General features: G+C 42.8%; 1 protein-coding gene across 3 annotated transcripts in view; it reads right to left on the bottom strand.

The window, feature by feature from the left end:
- SHROOM3 (shroom family member 3) overlaps window positions 1-25,138 on the bottom strand; it is a 178,205-nt gene that overhangs the window by 62,387 nt on the left and 90,680 nt on the right. The gene's annotated exons all lie outside the window — the stretch shown is intronic.

The following is a 25,138-nucleotide window of genomic DNA, read 5'->3' as shown; positions in this document are numbered from 1 at the left end:
ACGCCCTGTCTACATAGAGTACATATCAACAATCTAATCTTAAGCAGAAGGATTGAGTTCCCCAGGAATAATGGCTTAATATATATGCATTGCATTTGCACATCTTTTATTGAGATAGTATTTTGTTCAATAGATTATTATGCCCACCTACATCTGTATGCTGGGAATACTTCTATATCTATAAAATATCTACCTACCTCTCTATATAAGGTTGCGGTCATACTGGAAGAGAAGGGCGAAAGATGAAAAATGCTTATAATAAAGTACCTTGAGAAAACCCATATGGGCCTCTAGATGTAATCTCAGTATCAGATTTCTCACAGCCCTCACAAGGGCTCCTGTTTCTGCATCAATGACTTGAAATAATTTATATTTGGGCTCTAATGCTGGGAAATATAGAAGGGAAGGGAAGAGCCAAAAGAGGGATGGACTCGGCTAAAGCGATGATGAATGTACAGTTGGAAGAATGGCAAGACCAGTGATAGGCCACCTGGAGAACATCTGTCTATGTGGCCACTGAGTCAACAATCCCTTGATGGCACATAATCAATCGAACCTTCTTTACTATGGATTAGTTCAACTCTTCATCAGAATGAATATAATAGTACAGGTAGTCCTTGACTTATGGCCACAATTAAACCCCAAATTTCCATCGCTAATTGAAACCGTTGTGGACTTTTTCTCCACCTTACAACCTGTCTCGGCATAGATGTTAAAGGAACCGTTGAAGTTGTTAAGTGAATCTGGCTTCCCCATGGGCTTTGCTTGTCCGAAGGTCGCAAAAGGGGATCACGTGACCCCAGGGACACAGCAATGGTCATAAATACAGGCCCGCTGCCAAGCATCCGAATTTTGATCATGTGACCATCAGGATGCTGCAGTGGTCCTTAAGTGTGAAAATCGGTCATAGCTCATCTGTTTCAGTGCCATTGTAATTCCGCAAGGTCACTAAGTGAACTGTTTGTCAGCTTTGGAAGCCATATTGAGATCAGATGCTCCCACGCTGCCATATCCGAGCCTGGGAAAGTGGGAGGGGGGAATTTATTGGAGTAGATCTAGTTAGACACAATAACATTCTTTTACTGATTCAAGGTCAGGTTGTTTTGCACATAAGTGAGAGGAAGTCTTAACTTGGGACGGGTGGTGATTGGGCCATGTGATGTGATGATGGGTGCAGGGGATGGATTTTGCAGTTTTTTATTTATTGTAAGGAAGCCCGGAACTTTCAGATTCAGGATTCCAGAGTTATGCCAGTTACTATCCAAAATAAAAGGAACCTGTGACAAGATGTCTGTCTCGGAGTTATTGGGCGGAATGGAGGGTTGCTGGAATGTTGACACTGTTGTAAGGACTACTTTTAATAATACAGTACCAATAGTAATAGGTGTCTCAGGGGCGATCCCAAAACATCTGGAGCTTGAAAGCCAGCGGCACTAACACACTCTCCAACAGTCAATTACAAAAGTCAGCTTTGCTTGGAACAGTTTACATCTTGACATGGTACCTTTAACACCATCAAACATCAGATGAGCCGTGGTGGCGCAGTGGTTAGAAAGCAGTATTGCAGGCTAATTCTGCTGACTGCCAGCAGTTCGATCCTGACTGGCTCAAGGTTGACTCAGCCTTCCAGCCTTCCGAGGTGGGTAAAATGAGGACCCAGATTGTTAGGGGCAAATTGCTTAGAGAGTGCTGTAAAGCACTATGAAGTGGTACATAAGTCTAAGTGCTATTTCTATCAACATCTGCCTATGTTCAGTCCTTGGGAAGATGGATGGATAACAATGCCAAATCCAGTCTAAACATCCACCAACCATAATAATAATTTATTTAATCTACACTGCCCAACTCCCAGCAACTCTGGATGGTTATATATAAAGGTAAAGGATTCCGTGTTAATTGTGTCTGACTCTAGGGCATGGTACTCATCTCCATTTCTTGGATGAGCAAGCCAGCATTATCCAAAGTCAATTTCCATGGTCATGTAAGCAGCATGGATATACGTCAAAGGCGCACAGAACGCTGTTACTTTCCCACAGAAGTACCTATTTATCTACTCGCATTTGCATGCTTTCGAAATGCTGGATGGGCAGGAGCTGGAGCAAGGAATGGGAACTCACGCCATCGCACTGTGCTTGGGTTTCAAACCCAGGCTATCAGCCCTCCAACTGATAATCACAGCATTTTTAACCACTGAGCCATCATCCCCACCCCCCGGTTTTATATAGGAACAACTCATTCCTATCTCACCGTTCACCTGAGCAATTTGGTCTCTTTTTCTTTCAGCACTTCTCACTTTCTTTGTAATTTGCAATTTATGCATTCCAGTCATTACCGGTATGTTCCAGCACATGTCGTTCCTCGCATCCCACGCCATTCCCAGTATAGTGGCTGGTTGTTCCCAAGGAAAATAACAAAGACCCAAAAGGCAGAGACTGTATGATTCAAAAGCCCTCAGTCCTTTTGCACGCTCTTGATTTGACAGCCAAGTCTATTTTAAAAAGTTCAAGTCTTAACATAAATAAATGCATAATATTTCAACTGGAACTTAGGTACTAGCAATATAGAGGTGATCTTTCAACTGACAGTGGACTTAAAAATCTAATTATGGCCTGTCCTCTAAGTTAAAACTATTACTCTCCCCCCGGTCATGTGATTGCATTTTGGGTGCTTGGCACCCGACTCGCAATTACAACCAGTTGTAGCATCCCGCAGTCATGTGACCACACTTTCTGACATTTTTCATTTATATTTTATTTATTTACTTATTCATTCATCAAATTTATTTGCAGCCCATTTTACGGTTCAGAGCACTGGTTTCGAGCCCCCCCCAAAAAAGCCCATTTAGAAAAATGGATTAGTTTAACAGCCATGTGGTTTGCTTAATGATCACAGGATCGACTTCACAATCGTGACTTGCTTCACGACGATCGTAAAAACTGTCGTAAAACTGAGTCCATCATGTGGTGCCTTGACTTCTAACCGCAACAACCAAAGTTCTGGGCTCCATTACGGTCATAAGTCAGATTACCTGTAAACTATTATATACCTTGAAGATATTCATATACTGCAAGACTGTAAGAACCTGACTTTGATCTACAAAAATACGCATTCTTACTTTTTCTAAAAGAGCTCAGAAACTGTAGAGCAGGTCAACTTGAGCTGACTGAATCCCATGCATGAATAAACATGAAAATGACATCTGTAGAGGGAAAAACCAACTCATTTTCCAGCCAATCCTATAATTATAAAAAATCTGGAGCAAAAACAATAGTTAGCTCACCATGGCTTTGCTGACACCACATTCTGTGAGGAGGCAGGGGTCAGGAAAGATACGCTCACGAGCAATACAGGTGTAGGTCTCAATTTGCGTAGTTAATGGAACCCATAAAGCGTTATTTAAATTCACATTTTTGAAATGGTATTTCTATGGAAAATGTGGGAATTGGTTCCAGTTCAACAGAAATTAGCAACATACATAAGTTTTTACATGAATATTATTGCAGTAAAGGATAAAAAGGAATATACTTATAATTTCAACTTATTGTGAATAAAGACACAGCATTAAGGGGTCCTTGGTGCTCTTTGAGCTTGATTGTGTTCTTGCAGACGTTTGATTACCTAACTAGGTAACATCATCAGTGCTAGTTAGGGTAATGAAACATCAGCAAGGAAACAAGTAAGCTCAGAGAGAACCAAGTACCCTTCATTTCAACCCTGAGGTACGAATATTTTCCTTCATTGGTAACACAGCATTAAGCTTGTATTGGTTTTTTTCCTCATGGAATCTTCCTTTTCCCTATTTATTTATTTGATATTTTATCCTGCCTTTATTATTTTTATGAATAACTCAAAGTGGTAGGTAGACGTATCTAATATTCCTCCCTTTTTTCCACAATAGCAACCCTGTAAAATAAACTGGACTGAGAAAGATTGGCCCATTAGTCAACCAGCTGACTTTCACGCATAAGGCGGGACTAGAACTCATCGTCTCCTGGTGATTGGCCCAAAGTCATCCAGCCTGCTTTCATGTCTAAGGCGGGACTAGAACTCACCGTCTTCTGGTGATTGTCCCAAAGTCATCCAGCTATCTTTCATGCCTAAGGCAGGACTAGAACTCACGATCTCCTGGTTTCTAACCTGTAGACTTAACCTTTGGACTAAACGGGCCCTATGTGGCATGCACAAATATTAGCAGCATCTAGAACTCCAGTTGCTACTATGCATGCACTAACCCTAATTGTATGCACATTTGCAATGTGTTAAATGAATTATGAGTAGCATTAAGTGCGACCTAGTATCAATTTACAATTTGCACTCAACTGACTATGGCATTAGTTGAACTCACACTAATCACGACCTTCCTATACATTGAGTGTGCTCGGATAATGCATTCAATATAATTTGAGAGATAAAAGGTTCTGAAAAACACACGCTCTCTGGATTTGAATCCACTTTAAAATTACGACCGGAGAAATACTAATTGGATTGTGTGGAAAGGGCAAAGGCAAATTAACATGATGAAGTTCACAAAGGAGACAGTTCCTCTCCATAAATAATAATTTTAAGAATTCCCCATAATCAGTCTTTATTATAATGGCTTCAAATTCAGCCTTCAGAAAGCCGAGATGCTCACAGAGCTGGACAAAAGAGCTGTAAAAGAGTGACTGAACTGAATAACACAACTCTGGATTAATACTAATTTCTAGGGGTTGCCCAACACATTGAACTGGAAATAAAGCAGACTGGTTGGGTGACAACATGTTAAAATGTAGTTGTTGTGGCCTGCCAGTGGCCAGCAGAGTTGGTGGCAGACTTGGACAGTGAGGAGGTTGGGGAGGAACATAGGCCAGTCCTGGAGTCTGGAAAAGACTCTGACAAGTGGTCTGCGTTGGAGGCAGAGATGGGGCCAGGCCCATCCGACAGTTATCAGCTGCCTTCGGAGTTGGATATCAGTGGGGAAGAAGAATAGCTGGAGCCTGTTCCTGATGTCCGCCATGTGCAGAGCTGCTGGGAGAAGGGAACAGTTAAGGAACAAGGGTCAACTCGGGAGTAAAGGCTCAGGTGGACGGTGAATGGCCCCTCCCATAGGGAATAAAGAGGAGCGAAAGGGGAGTGGTGTTTGCAGGAGACAATTAGTTCAATTCATTAGGGTGAAGATCTGATGTTCCTGACTTCTTGCCAAGTAATTGCTGCTACAGCGTGGCATTTGGAAAATATCGGCCTGGCAACTCTCCAAGCCTGATAAAGGTCTCTAGTTGTGAAATCTCATGAAAGACTGTTTGCTGGGACTTTGCTGGAGAGGAATTCACTGTAACCTAAATAAAAGGGGCGAGGAGTCTGCTTCACGATCTTGGGCCGCCTAGGTCAAACCAGTAGTTTACTTCTTCATCCCAGCTGAAGGAAGCTTTATGCCTGGCTTCTGGATAAAGGCAGAATAGTGATTGGATGGAACACCACTAGACCAGGGGTGTCAAACTCAAGGCCTGCGGGCTGCTTAGATCTGGCCCACTGGGCCACCGGCAGAGGGTTGACAGGAGGCCGTTGCAGCCGAAAAGGAAGGTGGGGAGCCTGTTTCCGCTAGCAGAGTACTCGGGCCACCACAGGTGCCCCCTAACACAGTGGAAATCCACGGGCCGATTCTTGGGACGGAAGAGCCACCACTGTTAGCATAGCCCCACCCTAGCTCTGGGGATAAAAGGCAGGGGGCCAAGATGAATAGGTGTGCCATTCATCTCCCCGCTGGACGGACTTGTTAGCCTACGGTGAGAGAGAAACTTTTTGCTGGGGCTGCTGGCGTCCCTAATAAAAAAAAAAAACTTGATTTAAATACAGAGGGTTTGTCGTGTTTGGGGAGCTGGGTCAGAACACTGGGGTGACCTCGAAACGAGGCAATGGCAAACCCCCTTCCCAAACCTTGCCAAGAAATCTGCAGGGACTTGTCCAGGCAGTTTCCAGGAGTCAACACTGCCTTGAAGGCATGCTGACACGCACACGAAGTCACAAAAACAACTGGAAACAAGGAAACATCAAAACATGTATTTATATTATCTACAGAGAAGATAATTTCGGCCCAATTTTTAAAGGCTTCATTAAATATTGGCCTCCACAAAGTACTATTGATCAGCTTCCTTGTTACATCAATAGATAGTTCATCACTAGAAAGGAAACACACACCAGTTCTCTGTGCTCGTGTCTTTAGAGCAGTGATGCCGAAACTTTTTGCTGTACTGTGCCGAAAGCGCGCGTGTGCGCGATAGTGCACACGCACTGGCACCCACAGTGCAATGTGCTCCCCCGTGCATGTGTGTGCAACACCCCTGCCTCCTTACCTGCACTGCACATGTGTGCGCCTCCCAGCTGATTTCCGGCCCGTTTGAGCCCGTTTTCACCCTCCTGGGGGCTCGAGGGAAGTCTCTGCAGTCTTGGGAGGCTGAAAAACGAGCCCGTTTCGGCACTTCTGTTTTTCGGCCTCCCGAGGCCACAAAGGCTTCCCTCGAGCTTCCGAGGGCACAAACAGCCTCAAACGGGCCAAAAATCAGCTTGGATGTGTGCAGCACATGCACAGTGCAGGTAACTTTGGCTGGGGCTCGGGTGCCCACAAACAGCTCTGCATGCCATCTGTGGCACGCATGCCATAGGTTCGCCATCACGGCTTTAGAGCATTGAAGAATAATCTACTTTGCTGTGCCCAGTGCTCAATAAATAATTCTCTATATACTGATAAAATCTAAATTCTTCATGTATAGTTAAAATTGATTCACATCTTCACACTACATTAAAAATGTACTATTATACCTCAAATGGGACAAGAAAGGGACAATCCCGCAAGATCTAATTGTATACCCCATATTACAATTGGGATACATAATCACAAGAATCTAGTTGTATACGCCATATTACAATTCTAGTCTGGCAACCCTTTTAAAACTTTCTCTGGGGCAGTTTCTTAACAGTGACAATTCAAAGATGGTGGGCTTCAACTCCCAGAATTCCCCAACCATTCTGAGAGTTTCACCCATCTTCAAGTTGTCAAGCTTGAGAAACACTGCTCTATGACGGGGTATCCAACCTTGGCAACTTTAAGACTTGTGGACCTCAACTCCCAAAATCCCTCAGCCAGCAAAGCTTTAAGACCAGTGGACTTCAACTCCCAGAATTCCTCAGCCAGCAAAGCTTTAAGACCAGTGGACTTCAACTCCCAGAATTCCTCAGCCAGCAAAGCTTTAAGACCAGTGGACTTCAACTCCCAGAATTCCTCAGCTAGCAAAGCTTTAAGATCAGTTGACTTCAACTCCCAGAATTTCTCAGCCAGCAAAGCTTTAAGACCAGTGGACTTCAACTCCCAGAATTCCTCAGCCAGCAAAGCTTTAAGACCAGTCGACTTCAACTCCCAGAATTCTGGGAGTTGAAGTCCACAAGTCTTAAAGTTGCCAAGGTTGGAGACCCCTGCTCTACGATGTCTAATACACATAAATAATAATATTTTACAGATTTAGTTTCATTGGTTTCATTTAGTTTGTCTCTGACACTATCTAACCGTTAGACATTGAAAATAATAAATACAATATTCCGTAAGGCACTTGACCAAGAATTGGATTTGGGGGGGGGGGGGGGGGTGGGGGGTGGGGTTGGGGTGGGGGGTTTTGGGGGTGGGGGGGGGGGGTGGGGGGGTGGGGGGGGGGGTGGGGGGGGGGGGGGGGGGGTGTTGGTTTTTTTTTTTTTTTTTTTTTTTGGTTGGGGGTTTTTTTGGTTTTGGTTTGGGGGGGGTTTTTTTGGGGTTTTGGTTTTGGGTTGGGTGGGGTGGGGGGGGGGGGGGGGGTTGGTTTTTTTTTTGGGGGGGGGTTTTTTTTGTTTTTTTTTTTTTTTTTTTTTTTTTTTTTTTTTTTAATATTTGAAAAAAAAAGGGGGAGGGGGGGGGGGGGGGTTTTATATAAAATTTTTTTTTTGTGGATTATTTGGGGGTGGTTTTTTTTGGGGGGTTGCTTTTTTTTTTATATTTTTATAATATGCAACTCTTGATTGCAAAGTTCTTACAAATACAGGAAGTCTTCCATTTATAACTACAACTGAGCCCAACATTTCTAAGCGAGACATTGCTTAAGGAAGTTTTGCCAAATTTTCACAATCTTTCTTGCCACAGTTATTCAGTGAATCATTGCAGTTGTTAAATTAGCAACACGGTTGTTAAGTGAATCTGGCTTCCCCATTGACTTTGCTTGTCAGAAGGTCACAAAAGGGGATCAACTCAGCCCGGGACACTGCGGCCGTCATAAGTAGGAGTCAGTTGCCAAGGGTCTGAATTCTTATCACGGACCATGAGGATGCTGCAATGGTTTTAATGTGAAAAATGGTCGTAAGTCACTTTTTTTCAGTGCTGTTGTAACTTTGAACATTAAATGAACTGTCGAGAACTAACGGTGGTAAGTCACATTTTCAGTGCCTCTCTAACTCTGACCAGTCACTAAATGAATGGTTGTAAGTCAAGGATTACTTGTAGATTGCACAGATATCGTACAAATCTGGAAAACAACTGTCAGATCAGATGTGCACCTTAGTTAGGAAATAGAAGGATTTGCTTTAATTTTTATTTTCTTCAAGCATCAGCAGCAGGGAAACTCTTAAGAAAAGAGGGCAACAGATGGTAAAACTTCCTTTCTTCAGGCTGCCATTCCAGAATATTTTTGTGCCACAACAGACAGTTGTGTGACAATCTCTTTCCTGCAGGGAGAACGTTAGCAGTTGACCTTGATTATTTATATCTGTAACAGATCAGGCTGCAGTTCCAGGCTTTTAATTCCAAAATTGATTGCTATTAAATTTTAACTTATAGTATAGTAATATATGGAATTTTACTGTTTTGTGGTGCTGCTTAAAACAGATTGCCAACGGACCACAGGCAGTCCTCGACTTAGAGCAGTTCATATAGAAGAGAAGAGAAGAGAAGAGAAGAGAAGAGAAGAGAAGAGAAGAGAAGATATGGGAGGGAAGGGAGGGGAGGGGAGGGGAGGGAAGATAAGATAAGATAAGATAAGATAAGATAAGATAAGATAAGATAAGATAAGGAATGGAATGGAATAGAATAGAATAGAATAACAGAGTTGGAAGGGACCTTGGAGGTCTTCTAGTCCAACCCCCTGCTTAGGCAGGAAACCCTACACCCCTTCAGACAAATGGTTATCCAATCTCTTCTTAAAAACTTCCAGTGTTGGTGTCAACTCATAAAATATTTCTATGGTCTTTTTAGAGTTGCCAACAGAAAGGGAGGTGGAATAGTGGGCAGCTTGCATTCCATAAATGTTTTCAAAGATAGGTTCTAAGTGACTCAGGTTTCTAACTGGACAGCATGATTGATGACTCCTGGCTATGGATGTGTCCCATTGGAGAATATGAATTATGTATGATACGCCTGGGGGTGGATGGGTGGGGGAAACCTGGGTCAAGGGTGACAATGAATGATGTGTCTCAGAGTCGGCTACACCCACACAGTGCCACATCTTTTAACTCCCAATAAATCTTTTTGGAGTTTGGCTAGAAACTCATGACTTAAATGGGGTTATGTGTCAGAATCCTGACAAGCACATGACCCCGGGACATCGCAACTGCCATAAACACACACCAGTTGCATCTGAATTTTGATCATATGACCAGGGGGGAGGCTGCAATAGTCGTAAGTGTGTGAAAAATGATCATAAGTCACTTTTTTCCAATGCCTTCAAAAGGTCTCTAAACAAACTTTGAAAGATCTCTAAACAAACTTCGAAAGATCTCTAAACAAACTTCTAAAGGTCTCTAAACAAACTTCGAAAAGTCACTAAACAAACAGTTGTAAGTTGAGGACTATCTGTACATTTTTAGCTTGTGCCAAGCATCCTTTACCTAGGAGCCAATATTCACTGTTTTTCAGTCAACAGTGAAACAACCAGTGGTCCCCAACCTTTGCGGCTTGGTGGCCCGGCTGGGGTGGGAGGGGAACCAGGCCGCGTACGTGGCAGGCCGATGTGTGCATAACTCTACTTGCACGAGTGGTGGATTGGCATGCAGTTCCAAATAGGCCATGGCCCCGTAGTGGGCTGCTGCCCGGGGGTTGTGAACCTCTGGAATAGTAATTCCAAGACATTTAAATATAACCATCGCCTTTCTACCCCAGGCTTTTAATCCTTTGGGTGAAACCCTGCTATTAGCAGAAGCTGACCCCAGAAATCAGGGGTCAATTATCACATTGATGGGCAGGCACAGTCAAGACACAGAAACAGACAGACAGACAGACACACACACAGAGAGAGAGAGAGACAGAGAGAGAGAGACAGAGAGAGAGAGACAGACACACACACACACACACACACACACACACACACAGAGAAAGAGACAGAAAGAGACAGACAGACAGACAGGACTATGATAGGGTATATATAAATTATACAAATTTATATTTAAATATAAAAAACTAAATCTGTATAAATACAGTATATTAGACATCAATAAAGGAGAATGTTTGTAAGTCAAGGTTGAAATGAGGGGTCCTTGGTGCTCTCTCAGCTTGGCTTTTTTTTTTGCAGTCATTTCATTATCCAACTAGATAACATCATCAGTGCCTATTAAATATACTAATTATAATATAATTACATAGATGTATAAATATCAAGACTCCTAGAGTTGCCTCAGGGAGAAATGGGCAGCATGTACGCTGAATAAGTAAATAAATACATTATATATATATACATACATAAATATAGAACATAAACTTATAAAATATATATATGAGATGTTGGGTGTTTCATTTGCATTGGCTTTTTACCACATGCTTCTGGTTTTTTTCTTCTGCCACTTTTCTCAGGTATGCATAATCTGGAACTGCAGTCGAACTGGAGGTGATGATAGTTTTATTGACAAGGGAGTGTTAAGTGGGAGGGAAGGAAGTGGGTTTATCAGCAGGCTGATGTGTAAATGGCCTCACCCTTCTTTAGCTAGCTTGGGAGTTGACCTCCAGCCCTGCTCATTTCAATCCCATCCTTTGGAGCCAAATCCTTATATTCCCACTCCACAAAGAGGCATTGCCTTTGGTCCTTTTTTTAGATTTACAGCAGGAGTATCCAACCATGGAAAGACTTTTATGGCTTGTGGACTTCAACTCCCAGAATTCCCCAGCCAGCAAGTATTTCCCCCCCGATTTCCGGTTTCATAAAATTCAAAAATTAGAAGAACCTCAAAAGAAGCATTGATCGAGGGATAGAATCAAAACCATGAGAAGTTCCAGGACCGCTTTACAAAGCCTTCCTAAGACCATCCTTGGAATACTGCATCCAGTTCTGGTCCCCACAACACAAAAACAGATGTTGAGACTCTGGAAAAAGTGCAGAGAAGGGCAGCAAGAATGATTAGGGGCCTGGAAGTTCAACGTATGAAGAACAGTTGCAGGAATTGAATATGTCTAGTCCAGGGGTCGCCAACCTTTTGGACCTTAGGGACCACCAACCTCATAATTTTAAATCCTGCGGACCAGAGACCCTGGGAAAATCCCCCAAAAAGTCTGCAGGGAAATTCCCCCCCCCCCCGTCTTCCTACCGATCGATCATTCTTTATTTGGGATCGCAGGAGACCATCTCCAGCTCCGTTCTCGGAGGGGGTGGGGGGAAGAGAGAGAGACTTTTGGCTTCATGCAAGGAAAGCAGCAGAAGTCTTTCTTTCTCTCCCCCAAACTCCACCAGAAATGAGTCTTTGCCAGCGCAGCCTCTTGGAGCAGGATGCCTTGCAGGGTCCCAAAGACTCATTTCTGGCAGAGTTTGGGGAGAGAGAAAGACTTTTGCTGCTTTTGTTGCGTGCAGCCAAAAGCAGAAGGAGAAAGAAGTGGAAAGGAGCAGCCCGGTGGCCAGGCGACGCACCTAGGACGAGGGGAGCAAGTGCCCCCCCCTGCCCTTTCCCCTCCTCCCCTCACTACAAGCCTTGTGTTCCCACAGGCCATGTGGGCGGCGCAGCCTTGTATTCGCGCACAGCCTGGATTAATCGCACTGGGGGGTGTTTTGGGGGTGACATTTCTCTGCAGACCACCAAAATTTTCTCGTGAACCACCAGTGGTCCCCGGCCCACTGGTTGGCAACCACTGGTCTAGTCTAATGAAAAGCAGGGACTAGGGGGACATGATAGCACTGTTCCAATATTTGAGGGGCTCCTATAAAAACGAGGGGGGTCTAACTATTCTCCAAAGCACCTAAGGGCAGGACAAGAAGCAATGGGTGGAAACTAATCAAGGAGAGAAGCAACTCAGAATTAAGGAGAAATTTCCTAACCGTGACAGCGATTAATCAATGGAATAGCTTGCCTTCAGAAGTTGCGGGCTCTCCATCACTGGAGGTTTTCAAAAAGAGACTGGATAGCCATTTGTCTGAAATTATAGAGGGTCCCAGAGGGCTATATCAGAAAATCTCCAAGGTCCCTTCCAATTCTATTGTTTTGCGTTCTAAGAATGAAGAAGTGGGATTCCATTTCCCAAGCCGATCAGCCACTTCAACAACAGAAGTCTTCAGCAAACTCAGCACAAAACACAGTGGGGTTTAACACATCAGCCATTATTTTGGGAGGGAATTACCTTTAATTCAATCCTGTCCTCAGTTTTCCACCTTGTCAAGACTTCAGTCCCTTGTGAATAAACGTTGCTGTTAAAATAAACTTGGCTGTTCATTCTAGGTTAGATGTCTATGGAGAAACTCAGCCATCCAGGTCGTGGTTGTTCCAAAGGTGCTTTTTTTTTTTTTTTAAAGGCAACTGAACTTTCTGGTTTTTCTTTGAAGACGTTTCGCTTCTCATCCAAAGAAGCTTCTTCAGCTCTGGCTGGATGCATGTCTGGGTAAGGATGAGTGAGATTCAAAACTCCAGGGAGTTGATCCAGGGAGAAACAGCTACATCCCTTTGGCTTTTATGGCTTTGGATCGACAAACAACTTCTTTTTTTCCTGCTCCTTGTTTCCGGAAAATTATTTATCTTAACTATATATATAAAAGCGAAATAACCACTCATGCATCATCACAAGATCTCCAGAACCGTAAAACCTACAAACTTGAAATTTGCCACGTGTGTTCCTCTTGGTTTCTAGGTGCTCACTAAGAAAGGATTTTTTGAAATGACCACCGGAGCATTAGTATTTCCTATATTATTATTAACACGCTCTGATGCTAAGGAGTTTTACTCGCCCTCCCCACCTGAAAAGAAATCTGTTCCAAATGCGAAACACAAGCAAAGGAGTTTCAGTTTCAGAGCAGCAACTAGCTTTAGTACAGAACAGTTGAGCTAAGCTACGCCCAGGCTCCTTGCTGTCTCCTTCTTGCTCACACAGCAAATAATGATTCAGTTTCCAAACAGCCCTCAACTGTCTCACACACTGACAGGACGCTAGCCAGATGAATATCGATGGATACTGGTAGGCAGAGACACAATTCCCCCCCCCCTTAATTTTCCTCCCCAAAAACTAAGCCCGATCACATAGTTGGAAGGAAGGGACCTTGGAGGTCTTCTAGTCCAACCCACTGCTTAGGCAGGAAACCCTACACCACTTCAGACAAATGGTTATCCAACCTCTTCTTCAAAACTTCCAGTGTTGGAGCATTTACAACTTCTGGAGACAAGCAGTTCCACTGATTAATTGTTCTCACTATTAGGAAATTCCTCCTTAGTTCTAGGTTGCTTCTCTCCTTGATTAATTTCCATCTGTTGCTTCTTGTCCTGTCCTCAGGTGCTTTGGAGAATAGCTTGACTCCCTCTTCTTTGTGGAAGCCCCTGAGATACTGGAACACTGCTATCATGTCCCTCCTAGTCCTTTTCATCAAACTACACATACCCAGTCCCTGCAACCATTCTTCATAGTCTCCTAATCCCCTAATTTCCTTCATATTGTGAAGATCCTTGGGTTCTACATATCTGGGCATCAGCATAAAGGAATTAATTATCTACCTCATTCTGCTATTTTAGAAAGAAATGAAAAAAAAATTGTTCCATTCTCTTCAAAAAGAATGACTTAAGAATGTAACGCTCTGGTGCAACTCTACCAAGATGTGAATGGTTTGCTCAGATATAATTTTTACTAGAGAACATTACCTTTTTCCTCCACAGGAATACAGGTAATCCTCAACCTACGACCGTAATGGATCCTGCATGAATATGTGAGGTTCGTAAAACATGTCACGAAACATGACCAACCCAGTGTTTTGCGGCAGTCATAAAGCAGTCGCCTTGGTTGTAAAGCAAACGAATGGTCACGTGACCATAGAGGAGAATGGACAGAACTTCCGGAAAAAAAGTCGTAAGTAATCCCTGGAGAAAATCCATTGCATCTTTGAACAGTCACTAAGTGGCCAGTTGTAAGTCGAGGACTAGAACTTCTGTAACCGGAGTTGACACTCCCCAAAGAAGCAGCGAATTTAGAAAAAAAGAAGGAACAAGAATGACCCATAGGCCAAGGTGGTTGCTCTCCTGCAGTGGACTTCAACTCCCAGAATTCATGGCTGGCTGAGGAATTCTGGGAGTTGAAGTCCACACGTCATGAAGTGGTCAAGTCTGCAGAAAGACAGGTAGTCCTCTCAATGTATGACCACAGTTGAGCCCCAAATGTCTGCTGCTGAGTTAGACAGTTGTTAAGTGAACTTTGCCCCATTTTACGACCTTTCTGGGCACAGGTGTTAAGTGAATCACTACTGTTAAGTTAGTAACACAATCATTAAGTGAATCTGGCTTCCCCATTGACCTTGCTTGTCAGAATGTGACCTCAACTGAATTTTGCATTTGAATTTTGATCACGTGACCATTGGGGTGTGTGTGCTGAAATGGTCATTAAGTGAGAAACATGGTCATAAGTCTTATTTTTGCAGTGTAAAACAAAAAAGACATTTAAAAACAATGAACGTGGTGCATACATCCTGAAACACCTGTTTGTCTTACATCATTAAATAATAAATATAGAAAATAACACAAATTTACATATATACATAAGCTTTAGTCATTTTTGATATTCTTGTCCTTCCTTTTTTCAACCAGTGGTAAAACTTCTCCCAAATTTTATAGTTATCAGATTTGGTCTTATTTTTTTTAGTTCTTGAGGTAATTTATCCATTTCTGCGCACATCCAAATTTCCCTAATTACTTCCATCTCATCTGGCATTTCATTACCTTTCCATCTTTGGGCATAAGCTAACCTCGCAGCTGTGACATGGATTATTAGGTATATTATATCTTTGTTATATTCTCCCACATTAATTCCCAACAGAAAAATTTCAGGTCTAAATTCTGTTTTAAGTTTGCACATTTTTTTCTATCCATTTCTGAATTTTCTTGCAGTGTAACTTTAAATGGACACTAAATAGCAATAGCACTTAGATTTATATACCACTTCATAGTTCTTTACAGCCCTCTCTGAGCGAGTTACAGAATCAGCCTATTGCCCCCCTCAAAATCTGGGTCCTCATTTTACCCACCTCAGAAGGATGGAAGGGTGAGTCAACCCTGAGCCGGTCAGGATTGAACTGGTGGCAGTTGGCAGAATTAGTCTGCAATGCTGCATTCTAACCACTGTGCCAACAGGAAGAAGAATGAGAAAGGGAATTAAGGGAGGGAGGGAAGGAAGGAAGGAAAGAAGGAAGGAAGGAAGGAAGGAAGGAAGGAAGGAAGGAAGGAAGGAAGGAAGGAAGGAAGGAAGGAAGAGCAATAGCGCTTAGACTTATATACCACTTCACAGTGCTTTACAGCCATATACAGCTAAGCAGTATACAGTCAGCCTATTGCCCCTAACAATCTGAGTCCTCATTTTACCCACCTCGGAAGGAGGGAAGGCTGAGTCAACCTTGAGCCTGGTGAGATTCGAACCGCCAAATTGCAGTCAGCTGACAGTCAGCAGAAATAGCCTGCAGTACTGCGCTCTGACCATTGCACCACCATAACTACCTGTGTAACTATTTTATATTGGGTCTATTTCATACTACTGAAAGTTGGAACACAAGCTGGTGAACAGACCAAACTTGTCACAGCGACCACAAGTCCTTCAAAGAAACTCATCCACATGCAGATGAACCACACACGCATATGTAGTTCAGCAGATCTTCCTCCTTGCGCCATTCATCCTGCTCGTCTTTCCCTTTCCCACGTCTTCTGCTGGCTGCGAAACCCAGTTAAGCCATCCCTGACATAAATCCAGATCCCACCCCACCCGATAATAGCAGTATCACAGTCACCATGATTGAAGCCACAATAGGTCAAGATGGAACCATTAATCTCGTCAGCTGGGCCATATAGCCTTTGCAAAGCTGCACACACACACACACACACATACACACAGCTGGCAGGGATTTTCATGACAAATAGCCTGAAATTTGGATCCTTGCAAATGTCACCATCCCTTTCAGCGGAATCTCGCTTTATAGCTGAGAGGACGCCTGCAATATAAATTAGCTTCCCTGGTTTTCAGGGGAGGCTGGTAAAAATGAAATATCTTCTCGCCGGATGGGCTAAATTCCAAAACTTTCTTCTTCCAAGGCCTATCCTCTCTCCTGGCTTTGCAACCCACCAGCCAAATCCTATTAAGCATCCATCATTGTCAATGTCTATTTCTAGCGAATGAGCCAAGCAGAAGCGCCAACGGAGGCAGGAGATCTGAAAAAAAAAAAAAAAAAGAAAGAAAGAAAGAAAAAAGCTGGGCCAGAGAAATAATTAGCATCCAGCCTGTAAAAGGGTGACAGATGCAATGGTTACCTTCTCATTTCCTGTTCACATCTGGCTGCCCGGGGTTAAGCAGTGGGCTCGCTGATCCTGCAAACTCAGACAGAAGACAGAAATCTGCTCCGCATCCAGAAACAATCTTGGGTGATTTCAAAGCAGATCATATCCAAATAATCACAACCGTTCCGAAATGCCGAAGGATCACACAAGCCGGCAAAACAGATAAAAGTTCAAATCCAGGCAAACTCTGTAGTATTTCTCCACCTTGGCCCCTTTGAAGATGTGTGGACTTCAACTCCCTGAATTCTCCAGCCATGCTGGCTAAGGAATTCTGGAAGTTGAAGTCCAAACATTTTCAAGTGTCCAAGTTTTGAGAAACACTACTTCAGATCGAGGGAGGGAAGTGGGAAGACAACGCTAAATTGCTGAAAAGCTTGCTGTTGTGTCTCCTAATTTCCTGCCTGTAAGTGTGCTGAAACACAAAAACCGCTGTAAAAGAGAGACAATCTCCTTGCACAGCCCTGTTGGCACAGAAGTCAAAAGAACAAAGGTTGGAGAGAAAACATAAAAGATAGCTTTCCCTCTTAAAAATCATTTATTATCAGTACTAGTTAATTAAATGGCTAATTATCTCCTGGTTCCTTCCAATCTCTCTTCCGATATATCTAGCTTTTGACAATGCACAACTAATACACAATTTCATCCAATAGTTAACTGATCATCTTCAGCAAAAATTACTTTAAGTAAACCATGAAATAAAAAAAACCCCATTGTTATGCTTTTATGGGCTATTGTTTCATTAGATGGTTATGTCTATATCTATATCTGTCTATCTGTATCTTTCTATCATCTATCTAATCTATCTATCTATCTATCTATCTATCTATCTATCTATCTATCTATCTATCTATCATCTATCTATCCATCCATCTCTGTCTGACTGTCTATTATTTATCTGTCATCTATCCATCCGTCTGTCTTCTATTATCTATCTATCTATCTATCTATCTATCTATCTATCTATCTATCTATCTATCTATCTATCATCTATCTATCTATCTATCTATCTATCTTACCTACCTACCTATCCATTCATCCATCCATGTCTGTCTGTCTGTCTGTCTGTCTGTCTGTCTGTCTGTCTGTCTGTCTGTCTGTCTATCTATCTATCTATCTATCTATCTATCTGACCCACCTACCTATCCATTCATCCATCCATGTCTGTCTGTCTGTCTATCTATCTATCATCTATCTATCTATCTATCTATCTATCTATCTATCTATCTATCTATCATCTATCTATCTATCTATCTATCTCTATCTATCATCGATCCATCGATCCATCCATATCTCTGTCTGTCTATGACCGTATTGCATTTTTCCAACTTTATCTATATTGCAGGTGGGTGAGAGTTGATACAATTTGGCAACCGACAAATATAATAAATAAATAAGACACATGTCTTGGGTGTGCTGGCATTTTTCTTGGGGTTTTTAATTTAAAAGTAAACTGACCTTCAAAAATGCAGTACCCTCCCTCCAATGCAAGGCAGACAAATCTTTTCGTCTGCAGGCAGCGCAAAGAAAGATGGGAATTGTAGTTTACACAGTTGATGGAAGTGCAGAAAAGCAATCTGGCATGGTTTTGAGCCATCAATTAAAAATTGCTCTGGGCTCTTTCAGAGGAAAAGCTGTCAGTGAATAAAATAAAAATAAGAACATCTTGGATTTACTCCCCCGGATAAAATGCAGAAAAGTAACACATGTGATCTTCTACTTGGGGAACAAATAAATGAATTATCTTCATTTAATCTTCTACTTGGGGAACAAATAAATGAATTATCATTAAAATTTGAATTAATTTTATTTTCATGGGAATATCCCAAGGGGATTATTGTAGAGTTTAGGAGCTTCACATAACATTTGTCACTTTTACAATGATAACAGAAGCTGGCTATGAGGCAGTTTGGCTGGAAACTGTAACTTCAATGCCAGGTTTTATAATAAAATTTCTAAATCTTAGTCACATGACCACGGGACACTGCAAAGGGTAATAAAGATTACCAAGTACCTAAAATGTGGTCATGTGATCATGGTGTGTGTTGGTGGGTGGGTGTCCATGAGAACTTCGAATTTGGGTCATAACTATTTTTTTTGGAGGGACTGTTTCTTTAGGGTCCTTGGTGCTCTCTGAGGTTGATGCTTTTCTTGCAGATTTTACCAAATTAGATAACATCAGTGTACTGATGATGTTCCCTAGTTTGGTCATGAAACGCCTGCCAGAAAAACACCAAGCTCAAAGAACACCAGAGACCGCACCGTTCAACCCTGAGCTATAAATATTCTCTTTTATTTTTACCTCAGGGGTGTCCAACTCCTTGGTAACTTTAAGACCTGTGGACTCCCAACTCCCAGAATTCCTCATCCAGCACGCATTTCCCCCAATTTCCAGACTCATAAAATTCAAAAGAAGCATTCATAGAGGGATAGAATCAAGATCATGGCTGGCTGAGGAATTTGAAGTCCACAGGTCTTAAAAGTTACAAAGATTGGACATCCCTGTTCTTCCCGTTTCAGAAGCCAGACTAACTTCATCCTCCTACAGTTTTCTATTTGCTTCTTGTTTTGATCTTGTCAACACACACACACACACACAAGTTCATTTTATGGATCCAGAAACTCCATTCTTTGATGAAAACCAAGCCCCATTTTCACCATCTCTTCCCCTCTTTTTTTTTTTTGGTTTCTTTTTTCCCAAACAGCCACAACTTGGCATCTTTGCACGAGGAAGCCCTGGGCCAAGCCTTCATCCAACCAAGAGGACAAGACCTTTCCATCCTGTCTCTTTTTAGACTTGGGAGCCAAGTGAAACATCACAACCGGCACGGATGGATCATGACAACCCTGGTTGTTTTAGCGAGGCGGTTGTATACAGCGCGCCAAAGCCTCAAAAGAGCGAAGTGTCAGTAAAAACAAAAGGCAAGATATTCAATCACATCTGAGAGAAGAAGAACTGTATCTCATTAGCTGCCCCTTTTAGATGCAAATCCGCTAGAAAGATTTTAATTAAAAGCTTAATCTTGACATTGTTTCCCTCTGCACAGCGCTTGTTAAACAATTGTACAGGCAGTTTGCTCTCTAGCATTGTCATGCGCCCTGGATGCACCTGCCAGGAAAAATCATTATCTAAGTTTACGCGGATTCAAATTAAACTAATTTTTGTCGGAACTGTGTTAATTTCTGCTGGGAGCCAGATCTGGAATTTGGGGAGGGGGAAAAAAAAATAATAAATCCAAAATTTCCAAAGGAGTCCTTCCTGTGAGGGTTGAAACACGCCCTCTATGTGCGAGGAAGGATTCAGCCTGGATCTCCATCATCGCTCCTTCAATTTCAGCTTCAACTCCGCTTGAGGTCAGGAAGAGATTACCGCTAATCAGAATAATCCATTCAGGCTGTAAAGAAACCTCAAAAATGGAGATGTACCAAACTGGAGACAGCAAAAATAGATATCCACAGGCCGGGCAATGAACGGAGGCTGCTCCATCCTTTCTCTCTCGCAGAGGATAGCCTGAGAGGTTTCCACTTCTCTTTCTTAGCATTTCACAGCCGTTCCTTTCTCTATTTCAATAAATTTGTATTAAGGTAGAGAGAATCCTTTGACTTTCATGCGTGACTCTTGGTGATTTGGCGTCATCATCTATTAAAGGCCCACCTGCCCAAAGAGCAGCTGGGAATGGCGAGAACAGCTTTGCTGGGCGAGTGAGAACATCCCTAATATACTCCGACTCAGATGAGGAGTGGGGTTCCCCCAAAATGTCTTTATTGCACAAGAGCCATCCCCGAAGCTGCAATTATTCTAGATAGTGTTTCTCAACCTTGACAACTTTTCAGTCGCTGGCTGGGGAATTCTGGGAGTTGAAGTCCCAGAATTAAAATGGCCAAGGTTGCGAAGCAGCCATTTTGAAGAACTTCAGCAATAAAGAAGATGGATGGGTAGATGAACGGATAGATGGGGTGGCTTAAGGCTTTCATTATGTGGGACTGACCCCAAGGATGGTTAGCTCCATACATACAGGTAGTCCTTGACTTATGACCCCAACTGGAAGCAGAATTCCCATTGCTAAGCAAGACGGTTGTTAAGTCAGTCACATCCGATTTTGCAACCTTTTTTTTTGGCCAGGGATACTATAATCACTGTAAAAATATGCCAGTTGCCAAGCATCCGAATTTGGATCTTCTGACTATGTGGATGATGTGTTGGGTCATAAGTATGAGGACTGGTTGTTAGTTGGTTTTTTTCAGGGGTGTTGTTATTTCAGACACTATACGAATGCTTGTATGATAAAACGACCTGTATATTCATGTACACAGCTGTACACTGCTTGTATCTTTACAATTTATACTGTTTTATTTGTTTCCTAGTATGATTTGATTGCTTATTAGTAACTTATGACTGTCACTAAGTGTTAGTATCTTATGATTCTGGATGATATTTTATTTTTTCTTTATGTACACTGAGAGCATGTGCACCAAAGACAAATTCCTTGTGGGTCCAATCACACTTGCCCAATAAAGAATTCTATCTATCTATCTATCTATCTATCTATCTATCTATCTATCTATCTACCTACCTATCTATCTATCATCTATCTATAAAAGAACTAGTGTGTTGCAGAAGTAAAAAATAAAAGTGGTAAAGAGTTCCTTTGTAGGTAAGCGACACTAAAATTAATTAATTACATAAATAAATAAAATAGCCCTAGATTTACAACCATTTGCTTAATGACCATTTGAGGGCACTGAAAAAAGTGACTTATGGGTGTTTTTCACACTAATGACCATTGCAGCCTCCCCCTGGTCACGTGATCAAAATTCAGATGCAACTGGCATGTATTTATGACAGTCGCAGTGTCCTCTTTTGCGACCTTCGGGCAAGCAAAGTTCACTTAACAACCGTGTGACTAACTTAACAAACTGCAGTGATTCCCTTAATAAATGTGACAAGTGAGGTTGTAAAATGGGGGACAATTCATTGACCAACTGCCCTGCTTAACAACAGACATTTTGGGCTCAATTGTGGTGGTATGTCAAGGAGTACCAGTGAAGGGTTTAGATTAGCAATGAGGAGGTTTAATCCATCTTCAGCCATGGAAGTTCCTGGGACACTTTGGGACACTCCCTTCCTTCTCTGTCCATTCAGCCTGTGTGGAATAGTGGGGAAAGATACTAAATCAGGATCAGTTCTAGTCCTCCCTTTGCTACAGAAGTTCCCTGGACCAATCTCTTGAAAATCTCTGGAATCCTAATCAAGGAGAGAAGCAATCTGGAATTCAGGAGAAAGTTTCCCCCGATCCGGCTAAAAGGCATCATGCTTTAAAACTGTAAGTCAAAGTAGCTGGTTATGTTGTGACTAAAAAAAAAAAGAGAAAACCCCTATTAAATTTAAAACTAAGATTTTGATGTAGCAAAAAATACCTCTAAATGTGGTGAACTACAACTTTAATCTAAACCCAAGAATATATTTATTTACTTATTTATTAAATTTATTCACCGTCCATCTCGCCACAAGGTGGTAAATGGAAATTAATCAAGGAGAGAAGCAACCTAGAACTAAGGAGAAATTTCATGACAGAACAAATTAATCAGTGGAACGGCATGCCTCCAGAAGTTGTGGCTGCTCCAACACTGGAGGTTTTTAAGAAGAGATTGGACAGCCATTTGCCTTGAAATGGTATAGGGTCTTCTGCTTCAGCAAAGGGCTGGACTAGAAGACCTCCAAGTTCCCTTCCAGCTCTATTTTGATTCTGAATGTCTTTGCCAGCCCAACCAATCTCCCCGTGTGGTTGTTTTGGAGGAAAAAAACCTTAGGAAGGCATATTACCTTCAGCTCCTGAAACAAAGCTGGAAAAGCAATCAAACAATTGAACGAAAACGGAAAAACAACAGTGCCTAAATCTCTTTTTTTTCTCCCCATCACGACCATCTCACAAAATGGTCATCCTTGGGAACGTAGCATTTGTCCAGAGCCACTTTTAAAGCTTTATTGCCGGTCAGAGATGGCGCGCCGAACAGCCCATCTCCAAGCCCAATAGACTAGGCAATAAACATCCATGCCATATATCACCCGGCAGAGAATGGCAGCCATGGCTGGGTTGGGCTGCTGTTCTCGCCACAATAGCCAACGCCGCACACTGAAGTCGCATCCGCCGTAATCCGCCGTAGCGGGGAACATCTTGAGGGAAGGCTGAAGGGAGATGCCTGCACCTGAACACGCTTCCATTGTGCTAAAGTCCACACATCTGCATCTCTAATCCGGTTCTGGCACCTGCAGTAGGCGTGTAGCATGACATGCCTTCTGCAGCCTGGATGCATGCTACATACACGTACATATGCCCATGCACACCATCCCATGCGTTTCACAGCTAGCTAACCTCTAAGAAAAGCTGACCATGCTACATATTGTTAAACCCTTAGAATCAGAGGCTTACGGAATAAGGATTAAGGAAAATTGGAGGTTCAACTGGCTGAACCTCTTTTGTCTGGAAAACAGGACCCTTCCTACAACTCTCATTGTAGCCCTTTCCATTCGTTTTTTCCCCCTGCCAATTCTGCCATCTTTGTTAGTACATTGGGCTGCGATTTTCAAGTCGCACGAAAGAATGAATGAATGAATGGACGGACCTAATTATTATTATTTTATTATGGCCGCTGACCAAAATTGCAAACAAAAAATGCATTAAAAAATAAAGTAAAAAAAATGAGACAAGATAAAATATTACAATTGGCGAGGCCTTCGTCAGCTGGTAATAAAAGCCTCCTGTTAATTTATAGGCAGTGTAACAACATTTAGCTACACGCACCAAGAGACTGAATCACATGGAATCTGATCACTGTACATTAAAAAATTTCAGAGACGCATTTGGCAATGCCTATCACCTATTCTCACTTAAAAAAAAAAACCTGACTTTTTTCCTTAACTATTTTTTAAAATACTTATTAAAATAAATAATAGTCACATTTTGGACTGCCCAGCGGTGGATGGAGAATATACTGAATCTGAAACAGACCCAGTTTTAAAAGCTAAAACGAGCCAGCAAGCAAAATAAAAGACAGCTGGTCAACATTTTTAGGGTGGGTGACAGTTTGATTGTTGTCTCCCCCCTTCCCTTTGACAAAGATCCCTGGTGGACCGAAGAGAAACCCTTGCAGGAACCAAAAGGCATCGCTGACTTTTTACGAGCTCCTTTTTAATGGCAGGATTTGAGTGAAACGCTGAAACAGGAAAAAAATGTGCCCTCCAGAGGGTAAGATGGATAGGATTTTTTTCTTTACTCGAAGTAATTCCAAAGAAAGAGAGAAACCCCCACCCCAAAAAACATCCAAAGGGATTTAGTGGCACCTTTTCCAACTAATGAAAAGGCTTTTTCATAAGATCGATTGGGGGGAAAGGTACTAGCAGCCTTCTGGTCATTTCCCCCGCCGCTCTCCTACTCCGGAGTCCAAGCCGCTCCCGCTGCAACCCAGCCAACGTCCGGGGTGGGAGCACCGCCGCAGAGACCCCCACCAGACCCAGGGCTGAAAGGGCAGCCTTAGACCGAGGGAGCAGAGAGAGAGAGAGAGGCGAAGGAGTCCCGCGGAAAAGCCTCCCCCACCCCCGCCTTCTTTTTCTCTGCACCCGCTGCCGTCGGGGGCCTCCGGGTTGGAGGGCTGGACAAGATCGGCCTGAGCAGAGGGAAAAGGCGGCAGGAGGAAAGAGAAGGAGGAAGGAAGGAGAAAGGGAAGGAGAGAAAGAAAGGAAAGAAGGGAGGAAGGAAGGAAGGAGGAGGGAGGGAGGAAAAAGAAGGAAGGAAGGAGAAAGGGAAGGAGAGAAAGAAAGGAAAGAAGGGAGGAAGGAGGAGGGAGGGAGAGAGGAAAAAAGAAGGAAGGAAGGAAGGAAGGAAGGAAGGAAGAAAGGAGAAAGGGAGGAGGAAGGAAGGGAGGGAGGAAGGAGAAAAGGAAGGAAGGAGAAAGGGGAGGGGAGGATGAAAAAGAAGGAAGGAGGGAGAAAGGGAAGGAGATAAAGAAAGAAGGAAGTAAGGAGAAAGGGGAGGGGAGGAAGGAAAAAGGAAGGAAGGAGAAAAGGAAGGAAGGAGGGAGGGAGGGAGGAAGGAAAAAGGGGAGGGGAGGAAGGAAAAAGGAAGGAAGGAGGGAGGGAGAGGAGGAAGAGATGGAAGGAAAAAAGGAAGGAAGGAGAAAAGGAAGGGGGAGGGAGGAAGGATGGAAAAAGGGGAGGAGAGGAAGGAAAAAGAAGGAAGGAAGGAGAGGAGGAAGGAAGGATGGAGGGAGAGGAGGAAGGGAGGGAAGGAAAAAAGGAAGGTTGGAGAAAGGGGAGGAGAGGAAGGAAAAAGAAGGAAGGAAGAAAAGGAAGGAAGGAGGAGAAGAGGCCGCAAAGTTGAAGCACTGC

This window comes from Notechis scutatus, chromosome 4, assembly GCF_049901735.1.
Source record: "Notechis scutatus isolate UNSWTSFEM ecotype Mainland chromosome 4, rNotScu1.2, whole genome shotgun sequence".
NCBI lineage: Eukaryota > Metazoa > Chordata > Lepidosauria > Squamata > Elapidae > Notechis > Notechis scutatus.
The sequence above is the reverse complement of the archived record's forward strand: the minus strand, read 5'-3'. Positions and strand labels throughout refer to the sequence as shown.